A 17,875-nucleotide genomic window follows, 5' to 3' on the forward strand; every position below is an offset into this window, starting at 1 on the left:
TGTGTGGAGAGTTCTCTCCCCTTGTATGATGCGTGCAGAGTTCTCCTCTCCCCTGGCATGATGTGTGTAGAGTTCTCCTCTCCTCTGGTATGATGTGTGTAGAGTTCTCCTCTCCTCTGGTATGATGTGTGCAGAGTTCTCCTCTCCCCTGGTATGATGTGTGTAGAGTTCTCCTGTGGTATGATGTGTGCAGAGTTCTCCTCTCCCCTTGTATGATGTGTGCAGAGTTCTCCTCTCCCCCTTGTATGATGTGTGCAGAGTTCTCCTCTCCCCTGGTATGATGTGTGCAGAGTTCTCCTCTCCCCTGGTATGATGTGTGCAGAGTTCCCCTCTCCCCTGGTATGATGTGTGCAGAGTTCCCCTCTCCCCTGGTATGATGTGTGCAGAGTTCTCATCTCCCCTTGTATGATGTGTGCAGAGTTCTCCTCTCCCCTAGTATGATGTGTGCAGAGTTCTCCTCTCCCCTAGTATGATGTGTGCAGAGTTCTCCTCTCCCCTAGTATGATGTGTGCAGAGTTCTCCTCTCCCCTTGTATGATGTGTGCAGAGTTCTCCTCTCCCCTTGTATGATGTGTGCAGAGTTCTCTTCTCCCCTGGTATAATGTGTGCAGAGTTCTCCTCTCCCCTGGTATGATGTGTGCAGAGTTCTCCTCTCCCCTTGTATGACATGTGCAGAGATCTCCTCTCCCCTGATATGATGTCTGCACAGTTCTCCTCTCCCCTTGTATGATTTGTGCAGAGTTCTCCTCTCTTCTGGTATGTGTGCAGAGTTCTCCTCTCCTCTGGTATGATGTGTGCAGAGTTCTCATCTCCCCTGGTGTGATGTGTGCAGAGTTCTCCTCTCCCCTAGTATGATGTGTGCAGAGTTCTCCTCTCCCCTTGTATGTGTGCAGAGTTCTCCTCTTCCCTAGTATGATGTGTGCAGAGTTCTCCTCTTCCCTGGTATGATGTGTGCAGAGTTCTCCTCTCCCCTTGTATGATTTGTGCAGAGTTCTCCTCTCTCCCGGTATGTGTGCAGAGTTCTCCTCTCCTCTGGTATGATGTGTGCAGAGTTCTCATCTCCCCTGGTGTGATGTGTGCAGAGTTCTCCTCTCCCCTAGTATGATGTGTGCAGAGTTCTCCTTTCCCCTTGTATGATGTGTGCAGAGTTCTCCTCTCCCCTAGTATGATGTGTGCAGAGTTCTCCTCTTCCCTGGTATGATGTGTGCAGAGTTCTCCTCTCCCCTTGTATGATGTGTGTAGAGTTCTCCTCTCCCCTGGTATGATGTGTGCAGAGTTCTCCTCTCCCCTTGTATGATGTGTGTAGAGTTCTCCTCTCCCCTGGTATGATGTGTGCAGAGTTTTCCTCTCCCCTTGTATGACGTGTGCAGAGATCTCCTCTCCCCTGATATGATGTCTGCACAGTTCTCCTCTCCCCTTGTATGATTTGTGCAGAGTTCTCCTCTCTTCTGGTATGTGTGCAGAGTTCTCCTCTCCTCTGGTATGATGTGTGCAGAGTTCTCATCTCCCCTGGTGTGATGTGTGCAGAGTTCTCCTCTCCCCTAGTATGATGTGTGCAGAGTTCTCCTTTCCCCTTGTATGATGTGTGCAGAGTTCTCCTCTTCCCTGGTATGATGTGTGCAGAGTTCTCCTCTCCCCTTGTATGATGTGTGCAGAGTTCTCCTCTCCTCTGGTATGATGTGTGTAGAGTTCTCCTCTCCCCTGGTATGATGTGTGCAGAGTTCTCCTCTCCTCTGGTATGATGTGTGTAGAGTTCTCCTCTCCCCTGGTATGATGTGTGCAGAGTTCTCCTCTCCCCTAGTATGATGTGTGCAGAGTTCTCCTCTTCCCTGGTATGATGTGTGCAGAGTTCTCCTCTCCCCTTGTATGATGTGTGTAGAGTTCTCCTCTCCCCTGGTATGATGTGTGCAGAGTTCTCCTCTCCCCTTGTATGATGTGTGTAGAGTTCTCCTCTCCCCTGGTATGATGTGTGCAGAGTTCTCCTCTCCCCTTGTATGATGTGTGCAGAGTTATCCTCTCCCCTGGTATGATGTGTGTAGAGTTCTCCTCTCCCCTTGTATGATGTGTGCAGAGTTATCCTCTCCCCTGGTATGATGTGTGCAGAGTTCTCCTCTCCCCTTGTATGATGTGTGCAGAGTTATCCTCTCCCCTGGTATGATGTGTGCAGAGTTCTCCTGTCCTCTGGTATGATGTGTGCAGAGTTCTCCTCTCCCCTGGTATGATGTGTGCAGAGTTCTCCTCTCCTCTGGTATGATGTGTGTAGAGTTCTCCTCTCCCCTGGTATGTGTGCAGAGTTCTCCTCTCCTTTGGTATGATGTGTGCAGAGTTCTCCTCTCCTCTGGTATGATGTGTGTAGAGTTCTCCTCTGGTATGATGTGTGCAGAGTTCTCCTCTCCCCTTGTATGATGTGTGTAGAGTTCTCCTCTCCTCTGGTATGATGTGTGCAGAGTTCTCCTCTCCCCTGGTATGTGTGTGTAGAGTTCTCCTCTCCCCTGGTGTGATGTGTGTAGAGTTCTCCTCTCTTCTGGTATGATGTGTGTAGAGTTCTCCTCTCCCCTGGTATGATGTGTGTAGAATTCTCCTCTCCCCTTGTATGATGTGTGCAGAGTTCTCCTCTCCCCTTGTATGATGTGTGTAGAGTTCTCCTCTCCCCTTGTATGATGTGTGCAGAGTTCTCCTCTCCCCTGGTATGATGTGTGTAGAGTTCTCCTCTCCCCTGGTATGATGTGTGTAGAGTTCTCCTCTCCCCTTGTATGATGTGTGCAGAGTTCTCCTCTCCCCTTGTATGATGTGTGTAGAGTTCTCCTCTCCCCTTGTATGATGTGTGCAGAGTTCTCCTCTCCCCTTGTATGATGTGTGTAGAATTCTCCTCTCCCCTTGTATGATGTGTGCAGAGTTCTCCTCTCCCCTTGTATGATGTGTGTAGAGTTCTCCTCTCCCCTTGTATGATGTGTGCAGAGTTCTCCTCTCCCCTGGTATGATGTGTGTAGAGTTCTCCTCTCCCCTTGTATGATGTGTGCAGAGTTCTCCTCTCCCCTTGTATGATGTGTGTAGAGTTCTCCTCTCCCCTTGTATGATGTGTGCAGAGTTCTCCTCTCCCCTGGTATGATGTGTGTAGAGTTCTCCTCTCCCCTGGTATGATGTGTGTAGAGTTCTCCTCTCCCCTTGTATGATGTGTGTAGAGTTCTCCTCTCCCTTGGTATGATGTGTGTAGAGTTCTCCTCTCCTCTGGAATGATGTGTGTAGAGTTCTCCTCTCCTCTGGTATGATGTGTGTAGAGTTCTCCTCTCCTCTGGTATGATGTGTGTAGAGTTCTCCTCTCCTCTGTTATGATGTGTGTAGAGTTCTCCTCTCCTCTGTTATGATGTGTGTAGAGTTCTCCACTCCTCTGGTATGATGTGTGTAGAGTTCTCCTCTCCTCTGGTATGATGTGTGTAGAGTTCTCCTCTCCTCTGGTATGATGTGTGTAGAGTTCTCCTCTCCTCTGGTATGATGTGTGCAGAGTTCTCCTCTCCTGTTATGATGTGTGTAGAGTTCTCCTCTCCTCTGGTATGATGTGTGTAGAGTTCTCCTCTCCTGTTATGATGTGTGTAGAGTTCTCCTCTCCTCTGGTATGATGTGTGTAGAGTTCTCCTCTCCTCTGGTATGATGTGTGCAGAGTTCTCCTCTCCTGTTATGATGTGTGTAGAGTTCTCCTCTCCTCTGGTATGATGTGTGCAGAGTTCTCCTCTCCCCTTGTATGATGTGTGTAGAGTTCTCCTCTCCCCTGGTATGATGTGTGCAGAGTTCTCCTTTCCCCTGGTATGATGTGTGCAGAGTTCTCCTCTCCCCTGATATGATGTGTGCAGAGTTCTCCTCTCCCCTAGTATGATGTGTGCAGAGTTCTCCTCTCCCCTTGTATGTGTGCAGAGTTCTCCTCTCCCCTGGTATAATGTGTGCAGAGTTCTCCTCTCCCCTTGTATGATGTGTGCAGAATTCTCCTCTCCCCTGATATGATGTGTGTAGAGTTTTCCTCTCCCCTAGTATGATGTGTGCAGAGTTCTCCTCTCCCCTTGTATGTGTGCAGAGTTCTCCCCTCCCCTAGTATGATGTGTGCAGAGTTCTCCTCTCCCCTGGTATGATGTGTGCAGAGTTCTCCTCTCCCCTTGTATGATGTGTGCAGAGTTATCCTCTCCCCTGGTATGATGTGTGCAGAGTTCTCCTCTCCCCTGGCATGATGTGTGTAGAGTTCTCCTCTCCTCTGGTATGATGTGTGTAGAGTTCTCCTCTCCTCTGGTATGATGTGTGCAGAGTTCTCCTCTCCCCTGGTATGATGTGTGTAGAGTTCTCCTCTGGTATGATGTGTGCAGAGTTCTCCTCTCCCCTTGTATGATGTGTGCAGAGTTCTCCTCTCCCCCTTGTATGATGTGTGCAGAGTTCTCCTCTCCCCTTGTATGTGTGCAGAGTTCTCCTCTCCCCTAGTATGATGTGTGCAGAGTTCTCCTCTCCCCTGGTATGATGTGTGCAGAGTTCTCCTCTCCCCTTGTATGATGTGTGCAGAGTTATCCTCTCCTCTGGTATGATGTGTGCAGAGTTCTCCTCTCCCCTGGTATGATGTGTGCAGAGTTCTCCTCTCCCCTGGTATGATGTGTGCAGAGTTCTCCTCTCCCCTGGTATGATGTGTGCAGAGTTCTCCTCTCCCCTTGTATGATGTGTGCAGAGTTCTCTCCCCTTGTATGATGTGTGCAGAGTTCTCCTCTACCCTGGCATGATGTGTGTAGAGTTCTCCTCTCCTCTGGTATGATGTGTGTAGAGTTCTCCTCTCCTCTGGTATGATGTGTGCAGAGTTCTCCTCTCCCCTGGTATGATGTGTGTAGAGTTCTCCTCTGGTATGATGTGTGCAGAGTTCTCCTCTCCCCTTGTATGATGTGTGCAGAGTTCTCCTCTCCCCCTTGTATGATGTGTGCAGAGTTCTCCTCTCCCCTGGTATGATGTGTGCAGAGTTCTCCTCTCCCCTGGTATGATGTGTGCAGAGTTCTCCTCTCCCCTTGTATGTGTGCAGAGTTCCCCTCTCCCCTGGTATGATGTGTGCAGAGTTCTCCTCTCCCCTAGTATGATGTGTGCAGAGTTCTCCTCTCCCCTAGTATGATGTGTGTAGAGTTCTCCTCTCCCCTGGTATGATGTGTGCAGAGTTCTCCTCTCCCCTGGTCTGATGTGTGCAGAGTTCTCCTCTCCCCTGGCATGATGTGTGCAGAGTTCTCCTCTCCCCTTGTATGATGTGTGTAGAGTTCTCCTCTCCCCTTGTATGATGTGTGCAGAGTTCTCCTCTCCCCTGGTATGATGTGTGTAGAGTTCTCCTCTCCCCTGGTATGATGTGTGTAGAGTTCTCCTCTCCCCTTGTATGATGTGTGTAGAGTTCTCCTCTCCCTTGGTATGATGTGTGTAGAGTTCTCCTCTCCTCTGGAATGATGTGTGTAGAGTTCTCCTCTCCTCTGGTATGATGTGTGTAGAGTTCTCCTCTCCTCTGGTATGATGTGTGTAGAGTTCTCCTCTCCTCTGTTATGATGTGTGTAGAGTTCTCCTCTCCTCTGTTATGATGTGTGTAGAGTTCTCCACTCCTCTGGTATGATGTGTGTAGAGTTCTCCTCTCCTCTGGTATGATGTGTGTAGAGTTCTCCTCTCCTCTGGTATGATGTGTGTAGAGTTCTCCTCTCCTCTGGTATGATGTGTGCAGAGTTCTCCTCTCCTGTTATGATGTGTGTAGAGTTCTCCTCTCCTCTGGTATGATGTGTGTAGAGTTCTCCTCTCCTGTTATGATGTGTGTAGAGTTCTCCTCTCCTCTGGTATGATGTGTGTAGAGTTCTCCTCTCCTCTGGTATGATGTGTGCAGAGTTCTCCTCTCCTGTTATGATGTGTGTAGAGTTCTCCTCTCCTCTGGTATGATGTGTGCAGAGTTCTCCTCTCCCCTTGTATGATGTGTGTAGAGTTCTCCTCTCCCCTGGTATGATGTGTGCAGAGTTCTCCTTTCCCCTGGTATGATGTGTGCAGAGTTCTCCTCTCCCCTGATATGATGTGTGCAGAGTTCTCCTCTCCCCTAGTATGATGTGTGCAGAGTTCTCCTCTCCCCTTGTATGTGTGCAGAGTTCTCCTCTCCCCTGGTATGATGTGTGCAGAGTTCTCCTCTCCCCTTGTATGATGTGTGCAGAATTCTCCTCTCCCCTGATATGATGTGTGTAGAGTTTTCCTCTCCCCTAGTATGATGTGTGCAGAGTTCTCCTCTCCCCTTGTATGTGTGCAGAGTTCTCCCCTCCCCTAGTATGATGTGTGCAGAGTTCTCCTCTCCCCTGGTATGATGTGTGCAGAGTTCTCCTCTCCCCTTGTATGATGTGTGCAGAGTTATCCTCTCCCCTGGTATGATGTGTGCAGAGTTCTCCTCTCCCCTGGCATGATGTGTGTAGAGTTCTCCTCTCCTCTGGTATGATGTGTGTAGAGTTCTCCTCTCCTCTGGTATGATGTGTGCAGAGTTCTCCTCTCCCCTGGTATGATGTGTGTAGAGTTCTCCTCTATTATGATGTGTGCAGAGTTCTCCTCTCCCCTTGTATGATGTGTGCAGAGTTCTCCTCTCCCCCTTGTATGATGTGTGCAGAGTTCTCCTCTCCCCTTGTATGTGTGCAGAGTTCTCCTCTCCCCTAGTATGATGTGTGCAGAGTTCTCCTCTCCCCTGGTATGATGTGTGCAGAGTTCTCCTCTCCCCTTGTATGATGTGTGCAGAGTTATCCTCTCCCCTGGTATGATGTGTACAGAGTTCTCCTCTCCCCTGGTATGATGTGTGCAGAGTTCTCCTCTCCCCTGGTATGATGTGTGCAGAGTTCTCCTCTCCCCTTGTATAATGTGTGCAGAGTTCTCATCTCCCCTTGTATGATGTGTGCAGAGTTCTCCTCTCCCCTAGTATGATGTGTGCAGAGTTCTCCTCTCCCCTAGTATGATGTGTGCAGAGTTCTCCTCTCCCCTTGTATGATGTATGCAGAGTTATCCTCTCCCCTGGAATGATGTGTGCAGAGTTCTCCTCTCCCCTGGTATGATGTCTGCACAGTTCTCCTCTCCTCTGGTATGATGTGTGCAGAGTTCTCCTCTCCCCTGGTGTGATGTGTGCAGAGTTCTCCTCTCCCCTAGTATGATGTGTGCAGAGTTCTCCTCTCCCCTTGTATGTGTGCAGAGTTCTCCTCTCCCCTAGCATGATGTGTGCAGAGTTCTCCTCTTCCCTGGTATGATGTGTGCAGCGTTCTCCTCTCCCCTTGTATGATGTGTGCAGAGTTCTCCTCTCCCCTTGTATAATGTGTGCAGAATTCTCCTCTCCCCTTGTATGATGTGTGTAGAGTTCTCCTCTCCTCTGGTATGATGTGTGCAGAGTTCTCCTCTCCCCTGGTATGATGTGTGTATAGTTCTCCTCTGGTGTGATGTGTGTAGAGTTCTCCTCTCCCCTTGTATGATGTGTGCAGAGTTCTCTTCTCCCCTTGTATGATGTGTGCAGAGTTCTCCTTTCCCCTGGTATGATGTGTGCAGAGTTCTCCTCTCCCCTGATATGATGTGTGCAGAGTTCTCCTCTCCCCTAGTATGATGTGTGCAGAGTTCTCCTCTCCCCTTGTATGTGTGCAGAGTTCTCCTCTCCCCTGGTATGATGTGTGCAGAGTTCTCCTCTCCCCTTGTATGATGTGTGCAGAATTCTCCTCTCCCCTGATATGATGTGTGTAGAGTTTTCCTCTCCCCTAGTATGATGTGTGCAGAGTTCTCCTCTCCCCTTGTATGTGTGCAGAGTTCTCCTCTCCCCTAGTATGATGTGTGCAGAGTTCTCCTCTCCCCTGGTATGATGTGTGCAGAGTTCTCCTCTCCCCTTGTATGATGTGTGCAGAGTTATCCTCTCCCCTGGTATGATGTGTGCAGAGTTCTTTCCCCTTGTATGATGTGTGCAGAGTTCTCCTCTCCCCTGGCATGATGTGTGTAGAGTTCTCCTCTCCTCTGGTATGATGTGTGTAGAGTTCTCCTCTCCTCTGGTATGATGTGTGCAGAGTTCTCCTCTCCCCTGGTATGATGTGTGTAGAGTTCTCCTCTGGTATGATGTGTGCAGAGTTCTCCTCTCCCCTTGTATGATGTGTGCAGAGTTCTCCTCTCCCCCTTGTATGATGTGTGCAGAGTTCTCCTCTCCCCTTGTATGTGTGCAGAGTTCTCCTCTCCCCTAGTATGATGTGTGCAGAGTTCTCCTCTCCCCTGGTATGATGTGTGCAGAGTTCTCCTCTCCCCTTGTATGATGTGTGCAGAGTTATCCTCTCCCCTGGTATGATGTGTGCAGAGTTCTCCTCTCCCCTGGTATGATGTGTGCAGAGTTCTCCTCTCCCCTGGTATGATGTGTGCAGAGTTCTCCTCTCCCCTTGTATGATGTGTGCAGAGTTCTCTCCCCTTGTATGATGTGTGCAGAGTTCTCCTCTACCCTGGCATGATGTGTGTAGAGTTCTCCTCTCCTCTGGTATGATGTGTGTAGAGTTCTCCTCTCCTCTGGTATGATGTGTGCAGAGTTCTCCTCTCCCCTGGTATGATGTGTGTAGAGTTCTCCTCTGGTATGATGTGTGCAGAGTTCTCCTCTCCCCTTGTATGATGTGTGCAGAGTTCTCCTCTCCCCCTTGTATGATGTGTGCAGAGTTCTCCTCTCCCCTGGTATGATGTGTGCAGAGTTCTCCTCTCCCCTGGTATGATGTGTGCAGAGTTCTCCTCTCCCCTTGTATGTGTGCAGAGTTCCCCTCTCCCCTGGTATGATGTGTGCAGAGTTCTCCTCTCCCCTAGTATGATGTGTGCAGAGTTCTCCTCTCCCCTAGTATGATGTGTGTAGAGTTCTCCTCTCCCCTGGTATGATGTGTGCAGAGTTCTCCTCTCCCCTGGTATGATGTGTGCAGAGTTCTCCTCTCCCCTGGCATGATGTGTGCAGAGTTCTCCTCTCCCCTGGTATGATGTGTGCAGAGTTCTCCTCTCCCCTGGTATGATGTGTGGAGAGTTCTCTCCCCTTGTATGATGCGTGCAGAGTTCTCCTCTCCCCTGGCATGATGTGTGTAGAGTTCTCCTCTCCTCTGGTATGATGTGTGTAGAGTTCTCCTCTCCTCTGGTATGATGTGTGCAGAGTTCTCCTCTCCCCTGGTATGATGTGTGTAGAGTTCTCCTGTGGTATGATGTGTGCAGAGTTCTCCTCTCCCCTTGTATGATGTGTGCAGAGTTCTCCTCTCCCCCTTGTATGATGTGTGCAGAGTTCTCCTCTCCCCTGGTATGATGTGTGCAGAGTTCTCCTCTCCCCTGGTATGATGTGTGCAGAGTTCCCCTCTCCCCTGGTATGATGTGTGCAGAGTTCCCCTCTCCCCTGGTATGATGTGTGCAGAGTTCTCATCTCCCCTTGTATGATGTGTGCAGAGTTCTCCTCTCCCCTAGTATGATGTGTGCAGAGTTCTCCTCTCCCCTAGTATGATGTGTGCAGAGTTCTCCTCTCCCCTAGTATGATGTGTGCAGAGTTCTCCTCTCCCCTTGTATGATGTGTGCAGAGTTCTCCTCTCCCCTTGTATGATGTGTGCAGAGTTCTCTTCTCCCCTGGTATAATGTGTGCAGAGTTCTCCTCTCCCCTGGTATGATGTGTGCAGAGTTCTCCTCTCCCCTTGTATGACATGTGCAGAGATCTCCTCTCCCCTGATATGATGTCTGCACAGTTCTCCTCTCCCCTTGTATGATTTGTGCAGAGTTCTCCTCTCTTCTGGTATGTGTGCAGAGTTCTCCTCTCCTCTGGTATGATGTGTGCAGAGTTCTCATCTCCCCTGGTGTGATGTGTGCAGAGTTCTCCTCTCCCCTAGTATGATGTGTGCAGAGTTCTCCTCTCCCCTTGTATGTGTGCAGAGTTCTCCTCTTCCCTAGTATGATGTGTGCAGAGTTCTCCTCTTCCCTGGTATGATGTGTGCAGAGTTCTCCTCTCCCCTTGTATGATTTGTGCAGAGTTCTCCTCTCTCCCGGTATGTGTGCAGAGTTCTCCTCTCCTCTGGTATGATGTGTGCAGAGTTCTCATCTCCCCTGGTGTGATGTGTGCAGAGTTCTCCTCTCCCCTAGTATGATGTGTGCAGAGTTCTCCTTTCCCCTTGTATGATGTGTGCAGAGTTCTCCTCTCCCCTAGTATGATGTGTGCAGAGTTCTCCTCTTCCCTGGTATGATGTGTGCAGAGTTCTCCTCTCCCCTTGTATGATGTGTGTAGAGTTCTCCTCTCCCCTGGTATGATGTGTGCAGAGTTCTCCTCTCCCCTTGTATGATGTGTGTAGAGTTCTCCTCTCCCCTGGTATGATGTGTGCAGAGTTTTCCTCTCCCCTTGTATGACGTGTGCAGAGATCTCCTCTCCCCTGATATGATGTCTGCACAGTTCTCCTCTCCCCTTGTATGATTTGTGCAGAGTTCTCCTCTCTTCTGGTATGTGTGCAGAGTTCTCCTCTCCTCTGGTATGATGTGTGCAGAGTTCTCATCTCCCCTGGTGTGATGTGTGCAGAGTTCTCCTCTCCCCTAGTATGATGTGTGCAGAGTTCTCCTTTCCCCTTGTATGATGTGTGCAGAGTTCTCCTCTTCCCTGGTATGATGTGTGCAGAGTTCTCCTCTCCCCTTGTATGATGTGTGCAGAGTTCTCCTCTCCTCTGGTATGATGTGTGTAGAGTTCTCCTCTCCCCTGGTATGATGTGTGCAGAGTTCTCCTCTTCCCTGGTATGATGTGTGCAGAGTTCTCCTCTCCCCTAGTATGATGTGTGCAGAGTTCTCCTCTTCCCTGGTATGATGTGTGCAGAGTTCTCCTCTCCCCTTGTATGATGTGTGTAGAGTTCTCCTCTCCCCTGGTATGATGTGTGCAGAGTTCTCCTCTCCCCTTGTATGATGTGTGTAGAGTTCTCCTCTCCCCTGGTATGATGTGTGCAGAGTTCTCCTCTCCCCTTGTATGATGTGTGCAGAGTTATCCTCTCCCCTGGTATGATGTGTGTAGAGTTCTCCTCTCCCCTTGTATGATGTGTGCAGAGTTATCCTCTCCCCTGGTATGATGTGTGCAGAGTTCTCCTCTCCCCTTGTATGATGTGTGCAGAGTTATCCTCTCCCCTGGTATGATGTGTGCAGAGTTCTCCTGTCCTCTGGTATGATGTGTGCAGAGTTCTCCTCTCCCCTGGTATGATGTGTGCAGAGTTCTCCTCTCCTCTGGTATGATGTGTGTAGAGTTCTCCTCTCCCCTGGTATGTGTGCAGAGTTCTCCTCTCCTTTGGTATGATGTGTGCAGAGTTCTCCTCTCCTCTGGTATGATGTGTGTAGAGTTCTCCTCTGGTATGATGTGTGCAGAGTTCTCCTCTCCCCTTGTATGATGTGTGTAGAGTTCTCCTCTCCTCTGGTATGATGTGTGCAGAGTTCTCCTCTCCCCTGGTATGTGTGTGTAGAGTTCTCCTCTCCCCTGGTGTGATGTGTGTAGAGTTCTCCTCTCTTCTGGTATGATGTGTGTAGAGTTCTCCTCTCCCCTGCTATGATGTGTGTAGAATTCTCCTCTCCCCTTGTATGATGTGTGCAGAGTTCTCCTCTCCCCTTGTATGATGTGTGTAGAGTTCTCCTCTCCCCTTGTATGATGTGTGCAGAGTTCTCCTCTCCCCTGGTATGATGTGTGTAGAGTTCTCCTCTCCCCTGGTATGATGTGTGTAGAGTTCTCCTCTCCCCTTGTATGATGTGTGCAGAGTTCTCCTCTCCCCTTGTATGATGTGTGTAGAGTTCTCCTCTCCCCTTGTATGATGTGTGCAGAGTTCTCCTCTCCCCTTGTATGATGTGTGTAGAATTCTCCTCTCCCCTTGTATGATGTGTGCAGAGTTCTCCTCTCCCCTTGTATGATGTGTGTAGAGTTCTCCTCTCCCCTTGTATGATGTGTGCAGAGTTCTCCTCTCCCCTGGTATGATGTGTGTAGAGTTCTCCTCTCCCCTTGTATGATGTGTGCAGAGTTCTCCTCTCCCCTTGTATGATGTGTGTAGAGTTCTCCTCTCCCCTTGTATGATGTGTGCAGAGTTCTCCTCTCCCCTGGTATGATGTGTGTAGAGTTCTCCTCTCCCCTGGTATGATGTGTGTAGAGTTCTCCTCTCCCCTTGTATGATGTGTGTAGAGTTCTCCTCTCCCTTGGTATGATGTGTGTAGAGTTCTCCTCTCCTCTGGAATGATGTGTGTAGAGTTCTCCTCTCCTCTGGTATGATGTGTGTAGAGTTCTCCTCTCCTCTGTTATGATGTGTGTAGAGTTCTCCTCTCCTCTGTTATGATGTGTGTAGAGTTCTCCTCTCCTCTGTTATGATGTGTGTAGAGTTCTCCACTCCTCTGGTATGATGTGTGTAGAGTTCTCCTCTCCTCTGGTATGATGTGTGTAGAGTTCTCCTCTCCTCTGGTATGATGTGTGTAGAGTTCTCCTCTCCTCTGGTATGATGTGTGCAGAGTTCTCCTCTCCTGTTATGATGTGTGTAGAGTTCTCCTCTCCTCTGGTATGATGTGTGTAGAGTTCTCCTCTCCTGTTATGATGTGTGTAGAGTTCTCCTCTCCTCTGGTATGATGTGTGTAGAGTTCTCCTCTCCTCTGGTATGATGTGTGCAGAGTTCTCCTCTCCTGTTATGATGTGTGTAGAGTTCTCCTCTCCTCTGGTATGATGTGTGCAGAGTTCTCCTCTCCCCTTGTATGATGTGTGTAGAGTTCTCCTCTCCCCTGGTATGATGTGTGCAGAGTTCTCCTTTCCCCTGGTATGATGTGTGCAGAGTTCTCCTCTCCCCTGATATGATGTGTGCAGAGTTCTCCTCTCCCCTAGTATGATGTGTGCAGAGTTCTCCTCTCCCCTTGTATGTGTGCAGAGTTCTCCTCTCCCCTGGTATAATGTGTGCAGAGTTCTCCTCTCCCCTTGTATGATGTGTGCAGAATTCTCCTCTCCCCTGATATGATGTGTTTAGAGTTTTCCTCTCCCCTAGTATGATGTGTGCAGAGTTCTCCTCTCCCCTTGTATGTGTGCAGAGTTCTCCCCTCCCCTAGTATGATGTGTGCAGAGTTCTCCTCTCCCCTGGTATGATGTGTGCAGAGTTCTCCTCTCCCCTTGTATGACGTGTGCAGAGATCTCCTCTCCCCTGATATGATGTCTGCACAGTTCTCCTCTCCCCTTGTATGATTTGTGCAGAGTTCTCCTCTCTTCTGGTATGTGTGCAGAGTTCTCCTCTCCTCTGGTATGATGTGTGCAGAGTTCTCATCTCCCCTGGTGTGATGTGTGCAGAGTTCTCCTCTCCCCTAGTATGATGTGTGCAGAGTTCTCCTTTCCCCTTGTATGATGTGTGCAGAGTTCTCCTCTTCCCTGGTATGATGTGTGCAGAGTTCTCCTCTCCCCTTGTATGATGTGTGCAGAGTTCTCCTCTCCTCTGGTATGATGTGTGTAGAGTTCTCCTCTCCCCTGGTATGATGTGTGCAGAGTTCTCCTCTTCCCTGGTATGATGTGTGCAGAGTTCTCCTCTCCCCTAGTATGATGTGTGCAGAGTTCTCCTCTTCCCTGGTATGATGTGTGCAGAGTTCTCCTCTCCCCTTGTATGATGTGTGTAGAGTTCTCCTCTCCCCTGGTATGATGTGTGCAGAGTTCTCCTCTCCCCTTGTATGATGTGTGTAGAGTTCTCCTCTCCCCTGGTATGATGTGTGCAGAGTTCTCCTCTCCCCTTGTATGATGTGTGCAGAGTTATCCTCTCCCCTGGTATGATGTGTGTAGAGTTCTCCTCTCCCCTTGTATGATGTGTGCAGAGTTATCCTCTCCCCTGGTATGATGTGTGCAGAGTTCTCCTCTCCCCTTGTATGATGTGTGCAGAGTTATCCTCTCCCCTGGTATGATGTGTGCAGAGTTCTCCTGTCCTCTGGTATGATGTGTGCAGAGTTCTCCTCTCCCCTGGTATGATGTGTGCAGAGTTCTCCTCTCCTCTGGTATGATGTGTGTAGAGTTCTCCTCTCCCCTGGTATGTGTGCAGAGTTCTCCTCTCCTTTGGTATGATGTGTGCAGAGTTCTCCTCTCCTCTGGTATGATGTGTGTAGAGTTCTCCTCTGGTATGATGTGTGCAGAGTTCTCCTCTCCCCTTGTATGATGTGTGTAGAGTTCTCCTCTCCTCTGGTATGATGTGTGCAGAGTTCTCCTCTCCCCTGGTATGTGTGTGTAGAGTTCTCCTCTCCCCTGGTGTGATGTGTGTAGAGTTCTCCTCTCTTCTGGTATGATGTGTGTAGAGTTCTCCTCTCCCCTGCTATGATGTGTGTAGAATTCTCCTCTCCCCTTGTATGATGTGTGCAGAGTTCTCCTCTCCCCTTGTATGATGTGTGTAGAGTTCTCCTCTCCCCTTGTATGATGTGTGCAGAGTTCTCCTCTCCCCTGGTATGATGTGTGTAGAGTTCTCCTCTCCCCTGGTATGATGTGTGTAGAGTTCTCCTCTCCCCTTGTATGATGTGTGCAGAGTTCTCCTCTCCCCTTGTATGATGTGTGTAGAGTTCTCCTCTCCCCTTGTATGATGTGTGCAGAGTTCTCCTCTCCCCTTGTATGATGTGTGTAGAATTCTCCTCTCCCCTTGTATGATGTGTGCAGAGTTCTCCTCTCCCCTTGTATGATGTGTGTAGAGTTCTCCTCTCCCCTTGTATGATGTGTGCAGAGTTCTCCTCTCCCCTGGTATGATGTGTGTAGAGTTCTCCTCTCCCCTTGTATGATGTGTGCAGAGTTCTCCTCTCCCCTTGTATGATGTGTGTAGAGTTCTCCTCTCCCCTTGTATGATGTGTGCAGAGTTCTCCTCTCCCCTGGTATGATGTGTGTAGAGTTCTCCTCTCCCCTGGTATGATGTGTGTAGAGTTCTCCTCTCCCCTTGTATGATGTGTGTAGAGTTCTCCTCTCCCTTGGTATGATGTGTGTAGAGTTCTCCTCTCCTCTGGAATGATGTGTGTAGAGTTCTCCTCTCCTCTGGTATGATGTGTGTAGAGTTCTCCTCTCCTCTGTTATGATGTGTGTAGAGTTCTCCTCTCCTCTGTTATGATGTGTGTAGAGTTCTCCTCTCCTCTGTTATGATGTGTGTAGAGTTCTCCACTCCTCTGGTATGATGTGTGTAGAGTTCTCCTCTCCTCTGGTATGATGTGTGTAGAGTTCTCCTCTCCTCTGGTATGATGTGTGTAGAGTTCTCCTCTCCTCTGGTATGATGTGTGCAGAGTTCTCCTCTCCTGTTATGATGTGTGTAGAGTTCTCCTCTCCTCTGGTATGATGTGTGTAGAGTTCTCCTCTCCTGTTATGATGTGTGTAGAGTTCTCCTCTCCTCTGGTATGATGTGTGTAGAGTTCTCCTCTCCTCTGGTATGATGTGTGCAGAGTTCTCCTCTCCTGTTATGATGTGTGTAGAGTTCTCCTCTCCTCTGGTATGATGTGTGCAGAGTTCTCCTCTCCCCTTGTATGATGTGTGTAGAGTTCTCCTCTCCCCTGGTATGATGTGTGCAGAGTTCTCCTTTCCCCTGGTATGATGTGTGCAGAGTTCTCCTCTCCCCTGATATGATGTGTGCAGAGTTCTCCTCTCCCCTAGTATGATGTGTGCAGAGTTCTCCTCTCCCCTTGTATGTGTGCAGAGTTCTCCTCTCCCCTGGTATAATGTGTGCAGAGTTCTCCTCTCCCCTTGTATGATGTGTGCAGAATTCTCCTCTCCCCTGATATGATGTGTTTAGAGTTTTCCTCTCCCCTAGTATGATGTGTGCAGAGTTCTCCTCTCCCCTTGTATGTGTGCAGAGTTCTCCCCTCCCCTAGTATGATGTGTGCAGAGTTCTCCTCTCCCCTGGTATGATGTGTGCAGAGTTCTCCTCTCCCCTTGTATGATGTGTGCAGAGTTATCCTCTCCCCTGGTATGATGTGTGCAGAGTTCTCCTCTCCCCTGGCATGATGTGTGTAGAGTTCTCCTCTCCTCTGGTATGATGTGTGTAGAGTTCTCCTCTCCTCTGGTATGATGTGTGCAGAGTTCTCCTCTCCCCTGGTATGATGTGTGTAGAGTTCTCCTCTGGTATGATGTGTGCAGAGTTCTCCTCTCCCCTTGTATGATGTGTGCAGAGTTCTCCTCTCCCCCTTGTATGATGTGTGCAGAGTTCTCCTCTCCCCTTGTATGTGTGCAGAGTTCTCCTCTCCCCTAGTATGATGTGTGCAGAGTTCTCCTCTCCCCTGGTATGATGTGTGCAGAGTTCTCCTCTCCCCTTGTATGATGTGTGCAGAGTTATCCTCTCCTCTGGTATGATGTGTGCAGAGTTCTCCTCTCCCCTGGTATGATGTGTGCAGAGTTCTCCTCTCCCCTGGTATGATGTGTGCAGAGTTCTCCTCTCCCCTGGTATGATGTGTGCAGAGTTCTCCTCTCCCCTTGTATGATGTGTGCAGAGTTCTCTCCCCTTGTATGATGTGTGCAGAGTTCTCCTCTACCCTGGCATGATGTGTGTAGAGTTCTCCTCTCCTCTGGTATGATGTGTGTAGAGTTCTCCTCTCCTCTGGTATGATGTGTGCAGAGTTCTCCTCTCCCCTGGTATGATGTGTGTAGAGTTCTCCTCTGGTATGATGTGTGCAGAGTTCTCCTCTCCCCTTGTATGATGTGTGCAGAGTTCTCCTCTCCCCCTTGTATGATGTGTGCAGAGTTCTCCTCTCCCCTGGTATGATGTGTGCAGAGTTCTCCTCTCCCCTGGTATGATGTGTGCAGAGTTCTCCTCTCCCCTTGTATGTGTGCAGAGTTCCCCTCTCCCCTGGTATGATGTGTGCAGAGTTCTCCTCTCCCCTAGTATGATGTGTGCAGAGTTCTCCTCTCCCCTAGTATGATGTGTGTAGAGTTCTCCTCTCCCCTGGTATGATGTGTGCAGAGTTCTCCTCTCCCCTGGTATGATGTGTGCAGAGTTCTCCTCTCCCCTGGCATGATGTGTGCAGAGTTCTCCTCTCCCCTTGTATGATGTGTGTAGAGTTCTCCTCTCCCCTTGTATGATGTGTGCAGAGTTCTCCTCTCCCCTGGTATGATGTGTGTAGAGTTCTCCTCTCCCCTGGTATGATGTGTGTAGAGTTCTCCTCTCCCCTTGTATGATGTGTGTAGAGTTCTCCTCTCCCTTGGTATGATGTGTGTAGAGTTCTCCTCTCCTCTGGAATGATGTGTGTAGAGTTCTCCTCTCCTCTGGTATGATGTGTGTAGAGTTCTCCTCTCCTCTGGTATGATGTGTGTAGAGTTCTCCTCTCCTCTGTTATGATGTGTGTAGAGTTCTCCTCTCCTCTGTTATGATGTGTGTAGAGTTCTCCACTCCTCTGGTATGATGTGTGTAGAGTTCTCCTCTCCTCTGGTATGATGTGTGTAGAGTTCTCCTCTCCTCTGGTATGATGTGTGTAGAGTTCTCCTCTCCTCTGGTATGATGTGTGCAGAGTTCTCCTCTCCTGTTATGATGTGTGTAGAGTTCTCCTCTCCTCTGGTATGATGTGTGTAGAGTTCTCCTCTCCTGTTATGATGTGTGTAGAGTTCTCCTCTCCTCTGGTATGATGTGTGTAGAGTTCTCCTCTCCTCTGGTATGATGTGTGCAGAGTTCTCCTCTCCTGTTATGATGTGTGTAGAGTTCTCCTCTCCTCTGGTATGATGTGTGCAGAGTTCTCCTCTCCCCTTGTATGATGTGTGTAGAGTTCTCCTCTCCCCTGGTATGATGTGTGCAGAGTTCTCCTTTCCCCTGGTATGATGTGTGCAGAGTTCTCCTCTCCCCTGATATGATGTGTGCAGAGTTCTCCTCTCCCCTAGTATGATGTGTGCAGAGTTCTCCTCTCCCCTTGTATGTGTGCAGAGTTCTCCTCTCCCCTGG

The sequence above is a fragment of the Aquarana catesbeiana genome, linkage group LG06 (assembly GCF_042186555.1).
Source record: "Aquarana catesbeiana isolate 2022-GZ linkage group LG06, ASM4218655v1, whole genome shotgun sequence".
Lineage (NCBI taxonomy): Eukaryota > Metazoa > Chordata > Amphibia > Anura > Ranidae > Aquarana > Aquarana catesbeiana.